This window comes from Bufo bufo, chromosome 2 (assembly GCF_905171765.1).
Source record: "Bufo bufo chromosome 2, aBufBuf1.1, whole genome shotgun sequence".
In the NCBI taxonomy this organism is placed as follows: Eukaryota; Metazoa; Chordata; class Amphibia; order Anura; family Bufonidae; genus Bufo; species Bufo bufo.
Genome location: NC_053390.1, coordinates 219835563 through 219848580, shown reverse-complemented (window position 1 = coordinate 219848580; position 13018 = coordinate 219835563).

Genomic DNA, 13018 nt, shown 5'->3' with positions numbered 1-13018 from the left:
AAGACTGGGCCCCCTCTTGCCCTGGGCTTCATAGCAGTCGCATGGTCTGCCACTATGGTAGTTACGCCTCTAGATCTGAGAAGTGGGGCATGCATATGTAGATTCTCGGGGAGGGAGTTAATCTTTTATCCAGTTTTTTGAAAATTATATTTTTCAATGGCATCATTTTGGGGTATGTTTATCCAAGTAGATGGAAGTCCCAAATGTGGTTGACTGAGAAGATTTATAATGTAACTGCTCCAGATATGTCACATTGTTGTATGGTTCCTGATCTAATAAACTATATAAATTTCATCCTGAAGAAATATGAAACTTTTAAATTCTACTTGTTATGTAGATGTTGCCTAGTATGAATGACATATTGCAAATAAAGAAATAAAAATGTTTTCACTCTCGAAAACCTCTTGAATATTTTTAGAATCAATAAGCTTTACAACCTGCAGAATACGTATTAACATCTGTCTAGTCTAGTGAGACAGTTCACATTTAATCCATGTTAAGTTTGGCCATTCTTTAAATACAAGTCAGCGGATGATAGTTAAATACACATTCGGCAGACATCTTTGCAAATTTCCTGAAATGCAAACAATCCAAAAGCAAATATTTTCATCCAAATCTATCCAAACTTAATAACATAGAAAAACAACCCAGACCTGGAAAGCTTAATACAATATAAATAAAATATCTCTCATGATCCTTCAAGGCATTCTTGTTAAGATTTAAAGGCGTTGAACAGCCTCAGAGCCAACAACCTCAATGGTCCTAACCTGTTCCTGCCATGCCCATGCCACTGCCCCATTCACAGCTGCTTCTAGTCCCTACCTTTCCAGGAAATGGCTTGCATGACCACTGCAATCAATCACTGTCCTCAATGGTCACAAGTGAATGGCACATCACTAACATATCACTAACAGTGATAGTTTGCTCAAGAACATGTGAGTACTGTGGCCTGTGATTGGTTACGGGACAAAGCTTCCTGTGGGGCAGTAGGATGGCCATGCCTGGACAGAGGTCAGGTGAGGTTTTTTCCAACGGGGCAGTTAGAACCAGTACCACTGGGATTGTTGGCTTCTAGTTGGGACAAACCCATTTTATCTCTTGAAACAATAAGGACTCATGTATATGGCAGCAAAAAATTTAGGAATCCTGCATGGCACCATGTGGAAACCTAATGTTCTGTAATACTGTAATTTCTGTGCCCTGTTGTACATCTAGCTTCAGGAACCCCCACTGATCAGCTGGTCATTCAGTATCTCTGCAATAACCACTGCAGGGAAAAAGTTACTGTCTGCAGCGACCCTCCACTCTAGCCCCTGTTTTGTGGCATTAATATTTCACAATATATGGATTTTATAGAAGAGTCTTGATGCAAACTACTGACTAAACTACATCCATGTGAAAGTGGCCTTAGCCAGGGCCTTACTGCTGCCTGAGGCAAAAATTTAAATGGTGCCAGCCCCCTTCCCTGTGCCAAATTCTCAAACCAACCCTTCCCCACCAGACGTACTGTTAAAGGGGTTATCCCATCATAATGATCACTGTTAAATCTGTTAATGATTTGACAGTGATCATTTTTGTAAATATATTTGATTAACAAATTCCCACCGTTAAGGATAAAATTCATCCCCACTTACCTCATTGTTGTCATTCGGTCTCCCCTGGTTACGGCCACTGCTCTTCTCCGGAATCCCGGTGGCCGCACTCGCGCAGAAGACTCCTTTTCTCCCGGCCAGGCCGCTTGCTGTCCTGAACGTGCACGCCGCCGCGCATGCGAGATGGTGACTTCTTCCTGGCCTCAATAGTACAGCGCCGCGAACAACAGTATCACCGTACATCTTTTATAACCAGTGATGTATCCTCTGATGTAGACGTTCTCTTTTCTCATCTTCTTCATTGTATGTGGGCCACCATGATGACGTCTTTTAGCCACATCTTGTCTCTGCAGAGTTTGGCACAGAGGCATCTTTTCCATCACCCCACCCCCTCCTGTTGCAGCCCAGAATATTGTGTACCCCAATGCCCACAAACAATATACTGCAGAAATAATAGTGCTATACAGATAGTCCCCCTATAGTAAAAGTGTCCCCCTACAGTAATCCCAATAGCAACTCAATTTGTTGTAATGCCCTTCATATTGTGCCCAATTATAATAATGCCTCCACAGTACCTCCAATACTAATATTGCCCCCATAGAGCATTAAGCCCCCCCCCCCACCATAGTGCCCTCAGCAGTAAAAAGGCACCTCTATAAGGCACCCCTTTAGAGCCCTCAGTAGTAAGAAAGCCCCCATAGTTTCCCTACTAGTTATAATAACCCCTATAGTGGATACGTATAATGTGCCCCCTGTAGTGCCCTTATGTTTAATACCCCTTGTAGCATAATGCCCACTGTAGTGGCCTGGCCTGTATTATAATGCCCCCTGTAGTGCTAGTATGTATAATGCTATCCCCCCCTCTCCGCTCCCATAGTATAATGTCCTCCTGTAATGGTAGTATATATAATACTATCCCCCCATAGTGTCCCCATAGTATAATGCCTCCTGCAGCAGTAGTATATATAATGCTCTACCCTGTAGTATAATGCCCTGTATATAATGCTCCCTCCTGTGTATAATGGCCATGTATTATGCATATATAATGTTCTTTCCCCTGTAGTATAGTGCCCCTATACATATATAGTGCCTTGCAAAAGTATTCACTCCCATTGACTTTTTTCGTATTTTGTTACATTACAGCCATTAAGTTCAATATTTTTATGTGATGGATCAGAACACAATATTCTAAGTTAGTGAAGTGAATTGAGAAAAATATATAAATAAAACTATTGTTTAAAAATAGAAAACAGAAAATTGGCATGTGTGCATGTATTCACCCCCTTTCTTAGGAAGCCCATAAAAAGCTCTGGTGCAAACAATTACCTTCAGAAGTCACATAATTAGTGAAATGATGTCCACCTGTGTGCAATCTAAGTGTCACCTTTTTTGAAAGCAAGAGGCATCACTAACTAAACACTGCCATGAAGACCAAGGAACTCTCCAAACAAGTAAGGGACAATGTTGTTGAGAAGTACAAGTCAGGGTTAGGTTATAAAAAAAATCCAAATCTTTGATGATCCACAGGAGCACCATCAAATCTACCATAACCAAATGGAAAGAACATGGCACAACAGCAAACCTGCCAAGAGACGGCCGCTCACCAAAACTCTAATCAGAGAGGCAGCAGAGTTCCACAGCAGAGACTGGAGTATCTGTAATTAGGACGACAATAAGCCTTATGCTCCATAGAGTTGGGCTTTATGGCAGAGTGGCCAAAAGAAAGCCATTACTTTCAGCTAAAAACAAAAAGGCATGTGGGAGACTCCCAAAATGTATGGAGGAAGGTGCTCTGGTCCGATGAGACTAAAATTGAACTTTTTGGCCATCAAAGAAAATGCTATGTCTGGCGCAAACCCAACACATCACATCACCCAAAGAACAACATCCCCACAGTGAAACATGGTGGTGGCAGCATCATGCTGTGGGGATGTTTTTCAGCAGCCGGGACTGGGAAACTGATCAGAGTTGAGGAAAAGATGGATGGTGCTAAATACAGGGATATTCTTGAGCAAAACCTGTACCACTCTGTGGTTTGAGGCTAGGATAGCGGTTCACCTTCCAGCAGGACAATGACCCCAAACACACTGCTAAAGCAACACTTGAGTGGTTTAACCCCTTCCCGACCTATGACGTACTACTACGTCATGGGAACCACTGCGTTCCCGAAATTTTAAGTAATAGTACGTCATAGTGATCGCGCGGGCACCGGAGCGGTGCGCGCGCTATCACTGCAGGGGCCCGGCAGTCCGTGGTAACTGGGCCCCTGCTGTATCCGCCGGCATCGCTGTAAAAGCCGATGCCGGCAGATTAACCCCTTCTATGCCGCGGTTTGTGTCGGGTGAGTGATCGCATCGAGTCCCCGCACTGCTGTGGCGGGGACCCGATGCATCACAAGGCAGCCCGATGCCATGTAGAGGCTGCCCAATGCCTTGCACGGCATCGGGAACTGCCTTCTACGGGTGCCAAGGAGATCCAGCCTCAGGCTGGGTCTCCTAGGCAACCTGTTAGTGTACTACTCACTATAGTACACGAACATGCAATGATTTACAATACAGATGTATTGTAATGCATTGCAGAGGGGATCACACCCCCAAAAGTGAACATCATAAATAAAGTAAACAAAAAAAGTTAAAAAAAAAGTGTTTTTAATAAAATTAATAAAGTAATTAAATTAATAAAGTAAAAAAGAAAAAAAACGCCCCTTTCCCTTATTTTATAATAAAAAACCCACACATATTAGGTATCGCCGCGTCCGTAATAACTAGCTCTATAAATATATCACATGACCTAACCCCTAAGGTAAACACCGCAAAAAATATATAAAAAAAAATCTGTGTAAAAAAAAAGAAGCTATTTTTGTCACTCTCAGACAATGGAGACACTGCTATTATTGTGCTAAAGTGAAAAAAATAAAAAAGTATACATATTAGGCATCGCCACGTCTGTAACAACCAGCTCTATAAAAATATCACATGACCTAACCACTCAGGTGAACACCGTAAAAAAATAAAATTAAAACTTTTTTGTCACATTACATCACAAAAATTGCAACAGCAAGTGATCAATAAGGCGTATGCCCCCCAAAATAGTACCAATCAGACAGTCACCTCATCCTGCAAAAAATGAGACCTAACTAAGAGAATCGGTCAAAAAATAAAAAAGCTATGGCTCTCAGACTATGGATACACTAAAATATCATTATTTCGGTTTCAAAAATACTATTATTGTGTAAAACCTAAATAAATAAGAAAAAGTAGACATATTAGGTATTGCCTAACGTCCGTAACGATCTGCTCTATAAAAAAAAGTTACATGACCTAATCCCTCAGGTAAAAACGCTGTAAAAATAAAAAAATAAAAGCGGTGCCAAAACATCAATTTTTTAGTTAACTTGCCTCACAAAAAACGTAATATAGAGCAATTAAAAATCATATGTACCCCAAAATTGTACAAATAAAGCTGGCACCTTATCCCGTAGTTTCCAAAATGTGGTCACTTTTTGGAGTTTCTACTGTAGGGGTGCATCAGGGGGGCTTCAAATGGGACATGGCATCTAAAAAACTGTTCAGCTAAATCTGCCTTCCAAAAACCATATGGCGTTCCTTTCCTACAGCGCCCTGCCGTGTGCCCGTACAGCAGTTTACGATCACATGTGGGGTGTTTCTGTAAACCGCAGAATCAGGGTAAAAATTATTGAGTTTTATTTGGCTGTTAACCCTTGCTTTGCTACTGGAAAAAATTGATTCAAATTTAAAATCTGCCAAAAAAGTTAAATTCTGAAATTTCATCTCCATTTTCCATTAATTCTTGTGGAACACCTAAAGGGTTAACAAAGTTTGTAAAATCAGTTTTGTATACCTTGAGGGGTGTAGTTTCTAAAATGGGGTCATTTTTGGGTGGTTTCTATTATGTAAGGCTACTTTCACACTTGCAGCAGAGTGATTCGCCGGAACTGCCTGCCGGATTCGGCAAAACGTATGCCAACTGATGGCATTTGTAAGACTGATCAGGATCCTGATCAGTCTTAAAAATGCCTGATCAGTCAGAAAAATGCATTGAATTGCGGGATCCGACTTTCCGGTGTCATCCAGCAAGACGGATCCGGCGTTCCGGTATTTTGAATGCCGGATCCGGCACTAATACATTCCTTTGGGGAAAAAATGCTGGATCCAGCATTCAGGCAAATCTTCAGTTTTTTCCGTCGGAGATAAAACTGTAGCATGCTACGGTTTTATCGTTTGCCTCATTAGTCAAAATGACTGAACTGAAGACATCCTTATGCATCCTGAATGGATTACTCTCCATTCAGAATGCATGGGGATATACCTGATTAGTTCTTTTCCGGCATTGAGCCCTTTTGACGGAACTCAGTGCCGGAAAAGAAAAACGCTAGTGTGAAAGTACCCTAAGCCTCACAAAATGACTTCAGACCTGAACTGGTCCTTAAAAAGTGGGTTTTGGAAATTTTCCAAAAAATTTCAAGATTTGCTTCCAAACTTCTAAGCCTTCTAACGTCCCCAAAATTTTTAATGTCATTTTCAAAATGATCCAAACATGAAGTAGACATATGGGGAATGTAAAGTAATTACTATTTTTGGAGGTATTACTATTTATTATGAATAAAAATGTGTGATGAGAAAACAATCTCAGAATGGCCTGTATAAGTAAAAGCGTTTTAAAGTTATTACCACATAAAGTGACACATGTCAGATTTGCAAAAAATGGCCTAGCCAGGTGAAAACAGGCCTGGGGTTGAAGGGGTTAAGGGGAAACATGTTAATGTGTTGGAATGACCTAGTCAAAGCCCAGATCTCAATCCAATAGAAAATCTGTGGTCAGACTTAGGCTGGGTTCACACTTGAGCGTTTTACAGCGCGTTCAAACGCGCTGTAAAACGCTCAACACATGAAAACCAATGCTTCCCTATGGCCCTGGTTCTCACTTGAGCGTTTTACAGCGCGTTTGAACGCGCTGAAAAACGCCCTATGCTCAAAAAAGTTCTTGAGCTTCTTTGGGGCGTTTTGTCACGCGTTTGTGGCCATAGGACACTGCTGTCAATCACACAAACGCGCGTAATACGCGCGTTGACTATGGACAAAAACACGCACAAAAACGCGCGACAAAAACGCGCGTTAAACGCGCATATCAAATACGCTCAAGTGTGAACCCAGCCTTAAAGATTGCTGTTCACAAGCGCAAACCATCCAACATGAAGGAGCGGGAGCAGTTTTGCAAGGAGGAATGGGCAAAAATCCCAGTCCAGTGGTAAGATGTGGCAAGCTCATAGAGACTTATTTAAAGCAATTTGGAGCTTTGATTGCCACAAAAGGTGGCTCTACAAAGTATTGACTTTAGGGGGGTAAATAGTTATGGACATTGATTTTTTTCTGTTATTTTGTCATATTTGTTGTTTGCTTCACAATAAAAAAAAATAAATAAAATAACATCTTCAAAGTTGTGGGCATGTTCTGTACATTAAATGATGCAAATCCTCAAACAATCCTTGTTAATTCCAGGTTGTGAGGCACCAAAATACGAAAAAAGTCAAGGGGGGTTAATACTTTTGCAAGGCACTGTGTATATATATATATATATATATATATATAAAAACACTTGATGGACTTATGTCTTTTTTCAACTGTGTCCAGTATAGTGCTGGAATGCGTGTATATCCCACCCTTGTATATATAATGCTCTACCCCCCATTCAGTCCCATAGGCCTGAGGCCTATGATGCTAAATGATTGGAGCAGGAGCCAAATGCTCCCATGGTCCGCCATCAACTGCTTCCCACCTCGGAGACATGTTAGCTGCCGTGCCGCCTAAGGCGAGATTCTCATTTTTGCCTCATGGCAGAAGCGGACCTGCTCTGAGCAGGACTTATGATGTCAGTGTCAAGCAAAAAAAAGGCAACTAAACAAAACTACAAAATATTTTTTTCGAATTTCTCCTGCTCTATTTTTCAAATAGCTTTCTAATTCAATATTTGTATGCAGTTAAAACGTCCCCCTGGAGTAAAAGTCAAAAACTTAAAATATTCTTTACTTGCATTGAACCTGCAAGTATGTCATGAAAAATCAAACTAATCATGCCAACATGAAATGCAGTATTGGGGTAAAGAATATTTAGCCAGTTGTAAATGAGCCTGGGACACACAGACTACCATTGTGCACCTGAGAATAACGAGCATCAGATGTTCAAAGAGCAGACTGTGTCTCATGTGCCTGAAATAGATACAGTCAGGTACACAGTTATAAATCTATAATTTAGCAAAAAATAGCATCCAGGGTAAGGGGATTGCTGACTGCTCTTAAAATAAGCTTCAAGCGAGACAGAAAGTACAAAGGACATTTCTATGACACACGATGCCATAAATGATTAAATAAGTCTTGCCTCACTATTCACAATTCAAGAATACATTTAAATATGGAGGACAATGAGGGCATGCATCCTACCTCTGATCTGAAGGTGAGGAGGATAAAGATAAATTTCACCATAGATGTGACCACGTAGATTTTCATTTCTCATGCTGCTCAGCAGAATGTCTTTGACCTCTATCCTGTTATTACAGTTGAAAGTATCTACAGTCCAGTGTTCGCTGTCATCTTCAGTTTTCCATATGTTACTAATACCGTACCCCGACTGACGTTAGACCGTCAAATACGTAGAGCCAGCGAGATACGGTATGGTCACTGGTTGCGAAGTAGTGAAGTTACGCCGTCACTGAAAAGCATTATTACTAAGCCGAAACACAGAAGTGGGGATTCGTGATCGAGATACAAGACAGCACAAGATTAAATTATATATTTAATCGCCTTAAGGGCTCATTAGAAATAACACTATACACACAAAGAATATATAGTGTTCTGAGGTTGCAAATACAGATGGCGGGGTACAAATAGTGTTAAGCAGAACAAAAGTCAGTTTACCAGGTATAGGAGTCCTTTAAGTTGTGATGAGTTCTTAGCTGTGGTCACATGGGAAGCAGTGATGTCAGCTGGTTGCAGGGCCCTCTAAACACATGGCACGATGTGACCTCCCTTCAGAGAAAGACCCACCCGCGCTGGCACAAGCCTTGTAACCTGTAGCCGACCCCTCCCCTCCCGGCCTCTGGGAGGGGGCCACGCCCCTCTGCTGGGCTGGCAGCACATGAGCCACAAAACCGATTAGGGCTCATGGCCAGTGGCATTGCAAGGGGGGTGCGGACCGCTATATCTCTATATGACAGCTGTCCCAGCACACTCAGCTCTGCTATATCTCTATATATGATAGCTGCCCCAGCACACCCAGCTCTGCTACATCTAATACACATGACAGCTGCACCAGCACACTCAGCTCTACTATATCTCTATATATGAGAGCTGCCCCACCAAACCCAGCTCTGCTACAGTTATACACATGACAGCTGCCCAAACACACCCAGCTCTGCTACATCTATACACATGACAGCTGCCCCAGCACACTCAGCCCTGCTATATCTTTATATATCTATCTACTGTATAGCAATACTTAGAGATATATAGACGTAGCAGAGCTGGGTGTGCTGGGGCAGCTGTCATGTATATAGATGTAGCAGAGCTGGGTGTGTTTGGGCAGCTGTCATGTGTATTAGATGTAGCAGAGCTGGGTGTGCTGGGGCAGCTATCATATATAGAGATATAGCAGAGCTTGGTGTGTTTGGGCAGCTGTCATGTGTATAGATTTAGCAGAGCTGAGTTTGCTGGGGCAGCTATCATATATAGAGATATAGCAGAGCTGGGTGTGTTTGGGCAGCTGTCATGTGTATATATGTAGCAGAGCTGAGTTTGCTGGGGCAGCTGTCATATATAGAGATATAGTAGAGATATAGCACTTTTTTTGGGGGGGGGAGGAGAGAGGCACTTGATACTGGCACTTTGGGGGGGGGGGGGGGGCACTATGACAGCTGTCCCAGCACACTCAGCTCTGCTATATCTCTATATATGAGAGCTGCCCCAGCAAACCCAGCTCTGCTACATGTATACACATGACAGCTGCCCAAACACACCCAGCTCTGCTACATCTATACACATGACAGCTGCCCCAGCACACTCAGCTCTGCTATATCTCTATATATCTATCTACTGTATAGCAATACTTAGAGATATATAGATGTAGCAGAGCTGGGTGTGCTGGGGCAGCTGTCATATATAGAGATATATTAGAGCTGAGTGTGCTGGTGCAGCTGTCATGTGTATTAGATGTAGCAGAGCTGGGTGTGCTGGGGCAGCTATCATATATAGAGATATAGCAGAGCTGGGTGTGTTAGGGCAGCTGTCATGTGTATAGATGTACACTTAGCCAGCTATAACAGTAGAAGTCTCATATTTTTTCAGTCAGTAGCAAGGCAGATCTTATGGCTGTGAGGTTAAGTGCTTTGCCTCTGATACAGAAGGTTGTAGGTTCGAATCCCAGCAGAAACTTTTCTGAAATACAGGCTAAATTAGAATACACAAGCACTGACTCCATATATGGACATACAGGGCGGGACACAGGAAGAGGCTGCATCGCATCGCTGACATGGAGGTAAGTAGAAGTGTTTTGTTTTTTTTAATACCCGACTGTTACTGCCATGGGGGGAGCGGGAGGCACTTGATACTGGCACATGGGGGAGGGGGGGTTGGCACCTGATACTGGCACATGGGGGGGGAGGGGGGTTGGCACCTGATACTGGCACATGGGGGGGCGGGAGATGGCACTATGATACTGGGACATGGGGGGAGAGAGAGGCACTTGATACTGGCACATGGGGGGGTTTGGCACTATGATACTGGCACATGGGGAGTGGGAAGGAGAGAGGCACTTGATACTGGCACATTGGGGGGTAGAAATGGCACCATGATACTGGCACATGGGGGGAAGGAGAGAGGCACTTGATACTGGCACATGGGGGGAGGAGAGAGGCACTTGATACTGGCACTTTTGGGGGGGGGGGATGGCATGGCACTATGATACTGGCACATGGGGGGAAGGAGAGAGGCACTTGATACTGGCACTTTTTTGGGGGGGGGGAGAGAGGCACTTGATACTGGCACTTTTGGGGGGGGTGGAATGGCACTATGATACTGGCACATGGGGGGGAGAGAGGCACTTGATACTGGCAATTTTTGGGGGGGAGATGGCATGGCACTATGATACTGGCACATGGGGGGAGAGAGGCACTTGATACTGGCACTTTTGGGGGGGGAGGAGAGAGGCACTTGATACTGGCAATTTTCTTTGGGGGGAAGGAGAGAGGCACTTGATACTGGCACTTTTGGGGGGGAGATGGCATGGCACTATGATACTGGCACATGGGGGGGAGGAGAGAGGCACTTGATACTGGCACTTTGGGGGGGGGAGGCACTTGATACTGGCACTTTTGGGGGGGGAGATGGCACTATGATACTGGGACATGGGGGTGGAGGAGAGAGGCAATTGATACTGGCACGTGGGGGGGTTGGCACTTGATACTGGCACATGGGTGGGTTTGGCACTATGATACTGGCACATGGGGGGGAGAGAGGCACTATGATACTGGCACATGGGGGGGAGAGGCACTATGATACTGGGACATGGGGGGGAGAGAGGCACTATGATACTGGGACATGGGGGGGAAGAGAGAGGCACTTGATACTGCTACACTGTGCCCCACAATATACAATATACCGCTACACTGTGTAGTCTGTGCTATAAGCACCATTGTTTTGTGGCAGCGGACAGAAAATAATCTGGAAGTGCCCCTCCCGAGACCAGGCTCTGACTGCTAGGGGGGGTCTGCTGAGCTAACGGATGCCCCCTATGGCAGTAGCACCACCATAGCCCCCATATATGGCTAAAAAATTATTGCTTCGGGGAGGGGGGGTGACACCATTTTCTACCGCGCCGGGTGACACCAGCCCTAGCAACGCCACTGCTCATGGCTCCAGACCAGATTGTCACAGGGAGGTGGTTCTGGGACCAATAGATCCGCCTGGGTTCCCGCTACCAGTAGAGTACAAGCATGGTACCGTTATTTGTTTTTTGTAGAGAGATATGTATATCTCCTCTCCCTGGCATACCACCACTAAACTATGACCACGGGCCTGATCATCGTGGCCACAGGGACCCAAATATGCATCTGGTTTATGTCTGTGATGGACGGGCGATTCATAATTCCTTATGAATCGCCAGTTCCATGATGTCTGATATTGTTCATTGAACTGGGGAATGGCCTAGACCCCCTGCAGAGAGATTTTTCCTGTTCCATTAGCTGGGTTCCTGGCTGGCTGAATGGAGGTGAGAAATTGTAAACAATGGTGGCCTGCTAGAAGTTCTCTGCCATTTGGCTGGTCTTTGAAGCAGGGCCCCCCTGTGGAGTTCACTACCTCTGCTATCTGACATAAGATGGCTGGTATGGGAACATGGCTGACATAAAATAATAATCCATATTCCTCACATCTCCCTCTTTTAGAGGGCACTAAGGGCAGCACATTCCTGTGTTTCACCATGCGCCCATCCGCCCCCTCTCTGGTGGCGAATGGCAAAGTACCCACCTCCCATTCGTTCCTGGTCAATGGAGTCACCTTGACTGAGCATGACTCCGAGGCCACAATTACTGATGTCAGTTGGTACTATAAACGGCCGCATGAATTCGGCTGCCTGGGGTACCGGGAAGCTGGAAAGGGCATCCTTCAGCGCCTGGAAGGCCGTCTTGCAGTCATTTGTCCAATTGACTGCGGTGGGCAGCTTCTTCCTGGTGCGGTCCATCAGGGGCCTCATCAGGCTACTATAGTGGGACGCGAACCCCCTATAGTACCAGGCGGTGCCCAGGAAGGACATCACTTGGTTATTGGTCCTGGGGGTGGGCCAGGATGTGGTGGCATCCACTTTCCCAGGCTCTGCCTCCAAAGCTTCCCCGCCTGCCCGGGGCCCCTCACTTATGCCCAGCTGGCACTTTCCTGGCGTAAGGGTCAAGCCTGCCTGGCAGATCTGCCCGAGCATCTGAGCCAGATGCTCTCTGGGATCTTCCCATGTAGGACCAAAGACAGCAATGACCTCTAGGTACGCGGCCGCGTACCCTTCGAGTCCCTTAAGCAGCTTGACCATCCACTTAGAAGTGGCAGGGGCATACTCCATGCCCAACGGCATCTCGTTGGACTCTGTCCTTCCGGGCGTTTTGGTGAACATTTCCCGGAAGGGAGGGCACCTGTCTCCCGCTCATGATGCGCCTGCATCAAGTTCACAGGGTGTGGGTCCTCTCACAAGCCTTCTGGTAGTACCCCCGCTTCTGGTCGGTCTGGGCCTGCCCCATACTGTCATGCACCAATTGCGACAAGGCCTGCAACTTTTACTGGAAGCAACCTGAATGGATAAGGTGTCACGAATTGTCGGTCCCTAGGCCACGCCTCCGGTGAGCCCTGTTAGACCGTTGCCCGGCACAACCGT